An 8,795-nucleotide genomic window follows, 5' to 3' on the forward strand; every position below is an offset into this window, starting at 1 on the left:
TGCTTGATCGTGATTTCTTCTTATTGTTGTATAATATATCGTTAGGCAATAAACGACGTATTTACTACTTGAATTTTTGTGCTCTACCAAATGTTGCCGAAAATGATATTGAATATAGAGATCACTATCTTAAAAAGGGGACTGGTAAAAGTACGAAGGCGCCCGGGGCGGATGCCCCTCTCGCCCCTTCCATCGCAGAACGGCTCTGTGCTGCGTTGCACCGCAACGCTATACTTGGTGCGACTCTTTCTTATTACTCTTAGTAACCGAACTACTGTTAGTAACTAGTTTTGAAGACTACCCATAGCTTATCATTGTAGTAACCGCTCCCCAACAATCACTTTTAAAGGACTATACTCCTAACGCTATAACAATAAATAAAATGATCGTTGTCTGCTGATCAGGTGCTAACGACTTCTCCGAACGGCTCAAAAGACGACCATATCCTTGCAGCTTCGAAAAGAAAAAAGCGTCGACACGTAATGGCCATGTGCTCTTTCCCCCTCTCCCTTTTTTTGCAGTGTTGTAAATAATGACGAGGCCATAACGAGGAGAACTGTGTCTTCGAAGGGTCCATGCTGTGTGGGAACGGCGCGTACAGTGTAATCATGAAGCATCAAGGGTGGCCAGTTACGGTCGCGTTCCAGCTAAGGACTGCAGTGCCTGCCTCGGTTCCTGTGATTTAAAGCGAGAGCCCCGGATAAAGTGACGCCCATATTTCCCACAGAGGCATGTTTTGCTAAGAACAGGCTCTGTTTGAAATATCGTGACGTCGCGCAAATTTGCGGTTGTGTGCGAAGTGGCGCAAAAACCGAATTATCAAATATTTTCATTTCATTTATAGCCCATAAACAGCATGATACAGCCTTAATGGAGCAAAGAAGGCAATAATTGTTATTCAACGGACACTGGATAGTGATGTTTTCACATTGCTGGTGTTGGAATGTAATAGTATCAAAATGTCAGTGTCAACAAAGACTTTAAACCTAACCTAAGTTCATGTCAGAAGATATTAAAAAGTTTCGAAGTTCACCTGCACTACCTGGGTTGCCCCTGGCTATAAAACATGTTATACTCAGTGTCTGACCCCTTATGTAAAATAATTACAATAATTCACGAATTCTCGTGGCGTAAAAAGCTGCCGACTTTTCTAATCTCTAAATCGTATCAAAATTTGGATGCCGTCGACATAAAAGTAAAACAGTTCTTCACCGCATTTTTAAAAATAAATTTTAAACTCCGTAAATGCCGCGCAATTATGTCTCACATTGCTTGTACTTCGTTTCTTTTTTTTTTCTTTTCTTTTTTAATGTTTCATGATGTAAGCCGTATTTGCAACTTCCAGTCTGAAGCCAGCACTGCCGTTCCTCTTCCATTTCCTTTTCGCCCGTATGGTCCGGAGAGCCGACCTGACCTGAAGCCAACTTCCACCCGGGGCAGGATGACCGTTGACCGCGATGGCCTCCCCCCCCCCCCCTTCCAAAGTACTGTCTAAAGGGCATAACAGTCAGGAAAACATTTGTCGCAGAATTTACGTATGAGCTCGCCATCTTTAACTAACGCACATCTGCCTGGTAATTTATTATGTCGCATAAATTTCTCCAATGCAATGGTCTACTAAAAAAATATATCTGAAAACAATATTTAAAAAAAACGGAAACGGTGAAAAATGAATCGGAAGAATTCTATTTTAAATTCCCCGAACTCTCGTTTTATCACCCAACCTAACGCGAACTTCCGGGATTCTTCCATCTTACACCCACCTCACCTCACCCCACCAGACTGCGCCAGCACTCATCCTTTAAAAAAAATCAAAAAAAAATCCCTAGTTCCATCACGTCCTATAGGCACTTTTCTCATCCCCTTTTTGTGCGAAGAAAGGAACCAAAAAAAGTCGCGACGCCAATGAAATTGACAACTTGAACCCCTTTTTTTTATCAGGCGTCATTTCTATGGGCGACTTTCTCTCCGCATGTTTCCTCACCCCTAATCTAAGTTCGAACACGTGCATGTTTCTAGTATGGCGTCCGTCTCTGCATCCGGCTCGCCGTCGCAACGGCGTCTTCAGAGTATGTTTTATCACGAGAAACCAGTCAAAGTGTCTCGGATCCAGTTCTGTCGCACTTTCCCATGGTCTGGCTTAATTAGACGATAGCCCCCCGTCCGTACCCGGAACAAGTGCAGACGCTTAATAATTCTTTTTTTTTTATCTCTACACGAAATTTTTTTTGCTTCGTCCAGCGATCGAGCCTCGTTTAATTTTTGTGTTTCTGATTTGCGCCTCTTATACGTTTATATGCTCGTGGCCGAGAGGCATTCTCTTCATTTTGTATAAAAGTTATGTCCTCGCAGTGTTTATATTTATACATTTATGTAAGTAATTCGTCGTTGATAACACATCGCCCAAGGCGTCCATTATCGTACCAACTCTCTGATATACGTCATGCTACCTGGTGACGTCATGTTTATTCTCATATCCTTCGTCCGAAGTACCGATCTATTTTTTTTTTGTTTCGTTTTCTTTTTCATTTCGTTTTAGCACCGGGACGCAACCGTTTCTGTGAGCGGTGTTCAGACGTGTGCACAGCTGAAGAGGAGGACAGCATGGACGAAAGAGCAGGACAGAAGGGAGTTAGTATGCCTTCGGGGCCGACTTCGACGATAATTATGCCGACGTCCCTCAGCAAAATCTATCGTCGAAAAACCCAGTGAAATCTTCGAACGACGTGGCGGCATTCGATCCTATCCCTATTGAAAAATCACATGTGGGTTCATATGGGTCCCATTTGAAATCATATGAGTCCCATTTAAAGTCATAAGGGTCCTACTTGGCTTCAAACAGGTTTCATATGAAATCGCATACGACTCATAAAGGTTCATAAGGGTCATATATGCGTACAGGACTTTGGACTTTAGTCAAGGTTGTGGGTTCGAACGCAGCAACGTGGTGGCAGGGTAAAGGTTGCTCGGGTACGTCATCCGCCGCCAGGGACATCAAATGCCTGGTGTCCCGTGGTGCCGAGAGAACCTTGATGCGGGCGAACCTAATCGACACTCCGGCCATATATGCCCTTAAAAATGGCGGTGGTGTTGTCTCGCGGATAATAAAGCCAGTCACGGGAAAGTTACTGCAAAGAAAGTAACTATATAAGCTACAGTTACAATTACCCGCAAAAATAGTCACTGGGTTACAGTTATAGTTACTCTTTTCGAAGTGTAAATAGTAACAGCTCCATGCAGTTACCGCATTGAAGTAACGAGGTTACTTTGCAGAGACATTTAAAAAAAAAAAAGGTCGAATAAGTGTAACTAAAGAAATTTATGATGAAAAGGAACGAAATTTATGAAAAACGAAAAAAGAAAAACGGAAACGAAAAAAGGACCCCCCCCCCCCCCGAAATTTATGAGGCTTTGTACGTATTTATCCTTTCTATGTGTTCCAGCCTCAGAACATCAATTCCCATCATGTTCTAAAGAAATTTACCTTTGCGATTGTACTGCTCACACTTAATTATACCGTGTTATGGTAAGAGGATTTTCTAGTGTAAAGCCATGCGGGTTAGTCTAGAAAGGGCCATCTTGGGCTGCGTATGAGATGACAAAAATTTAGCCAGAGAACTGGCGCGTGGAAAATATTGGAATGCGGGAGTAACTTAGTTGCAGTTACATTTTACAGTTACTTTAACCAAAAACGTTAACTAGTAAAATTTATAAGTTACATTCTCGGAATAAAGTTGTTTGTAAGTTACTTTTGTAGAACGTGAAGAAAAAACAATGTGCAAGTTTCCGGCGATGCAGAATCAAAAATAACAAAGACGGTTAAGAGCATCAGCTGTTTACTATTTACATTAAAAACAAGACTTTCGTGCAGTAGGCTGCACTTCTTCAGGTTGCACAGCCTACTGCACGAAAGTCTTGTTTTTAATGTATATAGTAAACAGCTGATGCTCTTAACCGTCTTTGTTATTTTTGTTACTTTTGTAGAAAAGTAACTAGTTACTGCAAAAAGTAACTAAAAGTAACTATCTGCCCAAGACTGAATAAAGCCTCGTTCGAACGAAACCTTCTCTTGACTGCGTTTCACGGCACCAGCCGTTCCGTCGGATACATATACTTGCAGGAGATAGCGCATTTTCCTGCAAGACAGAGAGTGACAGAGTCGGCTACTGCCATCCCCGCTGAATGCACGTGCTAGGGCAGGGGATTTGTTTGAGGAAGCGCCGTCTCTGCAGCTGCCATCTTGCGAGGGGGCCGTGGGAACGGAGAGGAGGTTGCTCCTGCGGGTGCAGGTAACTACTAACCAAGGTCGTCTCTTCCTCCTCGGGCTGTTTGCTCACTCCTCCCCCCCATCCAACCAAGTCATACGCACACGCCAAGGAAACAGCTGATCACGACGCCGTTGTCCATCGACAGTGTTAGTAGATTGTTCATTATGTATAGGAGAGTGCTAAGGCCACCGTAAAGCAGGCTTTGGTATAGTATAACTTTACAAGTCACTTGTAACTGTAACTGGCTAACGTTTTATTTTCTTTATTATTTACAAGCCTAACTAGACAACCAAACGACAGAGAAAAGCGACCGAGTTGGTTAGGATCTACAAAAATCATGGCGAAACAGGGGGAAAAAACGTCACTGTTTTTTCCCCGTGATTTTTGAAGAAACAGCGATAACCCACCAGTATGCGGAAATCAAAACTCTCGCTTTCATCCTACTATATTCATATCGTGGGAACGGCCGTCAGACAACGTGCATTGCATACAAATGTGCCATTATAAGCCTCCCCATCATCCTGTGTCTCTCGTTATTAGAGCACCAGAAGAAATTCCCCCGGGAGCGCATTAATACAACATCTTCACACCGGCTTCGTCGAGGTGATGCCTTCGAGGCGTAAAACGGCATCGCCGTTAGACCATTGGGTCTCTCCCTTGGCTGTGTCCCTGTCGGAATCGAGAAGCTTTGCCGCGTATTATGGCGATGCTCGTTTGGTGCAAATGCTCGGGGGTGCAACGAGGTAATGACCTAACCGCTCAGGGAACGAAATGTATGCGTTTCCAGTATACAGCTCACACCAGTGGCTATTAAGTTAGACACAAATCATCTCGTAAATAAACTAGTTAGAGCTTTACTTTTGAAGTCACTGTAAAATGTAACTGGAAGTGCACGTTCGCAACTTCGCATGCTCTGAACGACCTTCTCGTCGTGCAATACGAGCATTCCTTCCAGCTCCAGTGCTCGTTTTGAATGAGTTTTACTGTGTATTCACTCGAGCGACATTCCTCGCAGAAGCGGAAGACGTGAAGAACGTGAAGACGTTTTTACGTGAAGTACCTATAAGTTACTTTAACGTTGCTTTAACTGTAGCTCAGTTACTATTTTTGTAGACTGTACTGTAACTGTACTGACTGTCGCCGCTCGCCAGCAGCGTGCTATAACGCGCAATCAAAATATAGTAATATCCGCCGCGCGACACTGCGAGCATATTATGGGTCAGAATATACAAGGGGCCAGAATTATCGGACACGAAAAAACAAATAAAAAACAAAAAAACAAAAAAGAAAACACACATTGGACGAGTGTATCGGCGAATCTTTCATTTCGTTCTTGGATCTTTCAAAGTGTACCTCTACAACTTTAAACCTTCGAGATGGGGAAACAGGAAAAACGTCGCAGGAAAATCGTTTGGAGGAAGGAAAACACGATCAGAGCGCACATTAATCTTCATTAGAGAATCACTGTCTGAGTGTTTTAGAAAGCACATAGCATTGCACGCAATCGACGTCCAGTCACAGCTTGCCTTTTATGTGTTTTGCGATCCTTGACATCTTTCTGTATATGCAGGTTATTTCGCTTCCTCACTCGATATTGCATTTTAACAAATACGGGACACGATTGTCAATTTACGAATTCCAAGAGATTGTGTTCCAGGGACATTCTCACGAGGAAGGTTTCTTCCGGTGTTTTTGGCGTGTGATGACCTCTTTTCTTATACGTGATATATACTTTATCTATGACGTCAATATAATTTCTCTTTGTTTAATGATCGCACCACTTTTATTGAAAAAAGATTGGTAGCTTTCTGGAATCCTTCTAGAATCTTTCAGGGTTGTGTTATACGTAGAAGAAAACTTAATATGACGTAACCATGCACACAGCAACGACAACAAAAACACAGGCCAGTACGTACCGAATCGGACCATGTATATGGTTCTTCCCATTTAACTACTTACCGCAGTGGCGTAGGAGGGGAGTTCAAACCCCATCCTGAAATCGTACATTTGGTAGTACATTTGTGAGAGGGAGGGAAACAAGAAGGAAACCCTCCTCCCCATGTAAAATACGAATAGTACGTACCCGTCCCAAAATATTGAATAGAATAGATTAGAAGTAGAAAAAAATGGAAAAGTAGGTTGGCACTGGTGCGACTGGTCCCGAAATATGTTTCTGTCTACACCACTGGCTTATATACCGACAACACACCAATACGGACACAAAATACACGCACACGAAGGGAGTACATTCGATGTACGTTGATAACATCGACTCGCGAAGGCCATTTCCGTTGTCCACTCAACTTTACGGTGCTAAATTTAGCGTTTTCAGCCTACAATAACAGGCAACACTGCGCCTCATTCTCCGCCATTAAAAATGAAGGGAAGAAGAAGGGCAGACTAGAGTCACTAATAACATTAATAACATTAATAAATAAGCTTATTTAGTGACTCTAGGGCAGACAGGTCCTTCCTCCGTCAACTTCTTCCTTTCTTTCCTGTATGTTACCGAAATGTGCCCTTAATTTCACGCGCTTTTTGCGGTGACCACCGTACTAAATTTTAGTACTAACAATACGGTTTGGCCTCTTCACTGTCAACGGGCACAGGATGCTGTTAGAAGCACGTACATCGCGTTCCCCCATTGAGGGACGCAGCCATTACACGCTTTATTTTCTCGTGGGAAAAAGACCGGGCGAAAGTTAAAACCCCAGGTCGTGTCCGGTCAGAGGCTCGAGCCCCCTACAACGCGTCGTCGGACAGGAAGTGTGGGACACTGGAAGCGACATTGTAGGGGTTCCGTTTCCGGAAAGACCTCCCGTTTCGCGTTTTCTTATTCCCTCGGGAGACGAACGGAAATCGTTAAACAGCGGAGTCCCGTCTCAAGTGTTCCCGTTTTTGAATGAAACCAACAAACTGGCAACAATGACGCGTGTTAGAAGTGACATATTTTATAAAATCTCCACCGCGAAGCAACTATACCTATGAGTGTACAGATGGAGAGGAGACAGCGGGGAGGAGAGGGAGTATGCGTCCAGGGCCGACTTCAGGGGAAATTGTGTTGGTGTCTGTCTGAAAAAGACTGCCGGAAAACTCCGGGGAAACCTTACACGGCTCAGCCGAACCTACTCAGAGGAAAGCTGAACGAAATCGCACTTTCCCAATGATTTCCGTCTATAATGCCGACCACCATACGTGTTTACCACAATTCATCCTCTCATGAAGTGAAGTGAAGTAGGAAGTATAGTGAAGTCTGTGAAGTGGAGTATTGGGTCCTGTGTCTACCACGGGGAAACATATCCCATATGTCATCATCACTTCTTCCTTAATTTATTGTTGTCGTTGCCGACCTTATCCTTTTATCAGCGCCTTTTCCATCCATTTTCATTTTATTTTAAATGTAGCACCTTATATTTATTTATTTATTTATATGTGTCTACTAACAGCCTAAAGCCTTACCAGCAGTACACAGATATATATTGTCCTTTCGGCGTTATATGTAGCTTGGGTCCGTTATGCAGCAGTTACAGACAATACAACGTTAAGCACGCGTTTAGTTATGGGACATACAGTTTATGATGCAGCACTCATTAAGTAAATTGGTTACGAATTACAAGTTGCACAAACAGGTCTGTCGTCCAGTCGGTTCAGACACATATGACAGACAGCTATATGTCGCTCGTACACTTTCATCGAAACGCATATATTTCTCTTTGTAGCCCTCTGTGGCCTCCGGGAGAAAGCGTTCACCCCGTATGTCATCTTCACTATCTATATAACAGTCGATGTGTATCCCATAGAGTACGCACAGCTAATACCACGGAGCGCGCGCCGTGTCAAAAATTTTGACAAGTTGCATGTGAACGCGGTCCTCACGAAACCCGAGCTTCTAGGCGCGTGCTTCCATCTCTTATCGCCTGCTGAGGCATATGATAAGGTGTATGTGTCGTTTGAGGAAAAGTGTCTGCGTTTGATAAGCAGCGGCACGCACTGTTGCCCAAAATGGGTTATCTTCCATGTGACGCGCTCTATAGAAGCTCTGAGGAGTACCAGGTGCGCCCTGTTTGAGAAGGAGAGCGTAATTTTGCATATCAAAGTTGGCGGCTTTTAATAAACGCCTGGGCATTGTTAAAATTAAAAGGCGCAGGAAATGGCATCATCTCTGCACACACATCTTGAAGATGGCCGAAGCAACATGTAATAAATAAATAATAATAATAAACATTCGTTTATAACAAATTAACATAAATAACATTAACATAAATAACATAATTAACATAAATAACATAATTAACATAAATAATAAACATTCATAACAACAGTCACTGGTATCTATGAATTTTCCGGTGGAGCCATCAGTGAATTTGAATTTTTTTAACCTAGCTGCGGTTCCGTTGACCAGCAGGGCCACGTGTCCCGAGTGCCGACAGCACAACTTAACGGAAAGCGTTGTATGAGTGCCGGTTGGGATTGAGGTGACGTGCAACGAAACTCGCACATGATTTAGCTGACCAACTCAATTTCAAG

Source organism: Ornithodoros turicata, chromosome 7 (assembly GCF_037126465.1).
Source record: "Ornithodoros turicata isolate Travis chromosome 7, ASM3712646v1, whole genome shotgun sequence".
NCBI classification, from domain to species: Eukaryota; Metazoa; Arthropoda; class Arachnida; order Ixodida; family Argasidae; genus Ornithodoros; species Ornithodoros turicata.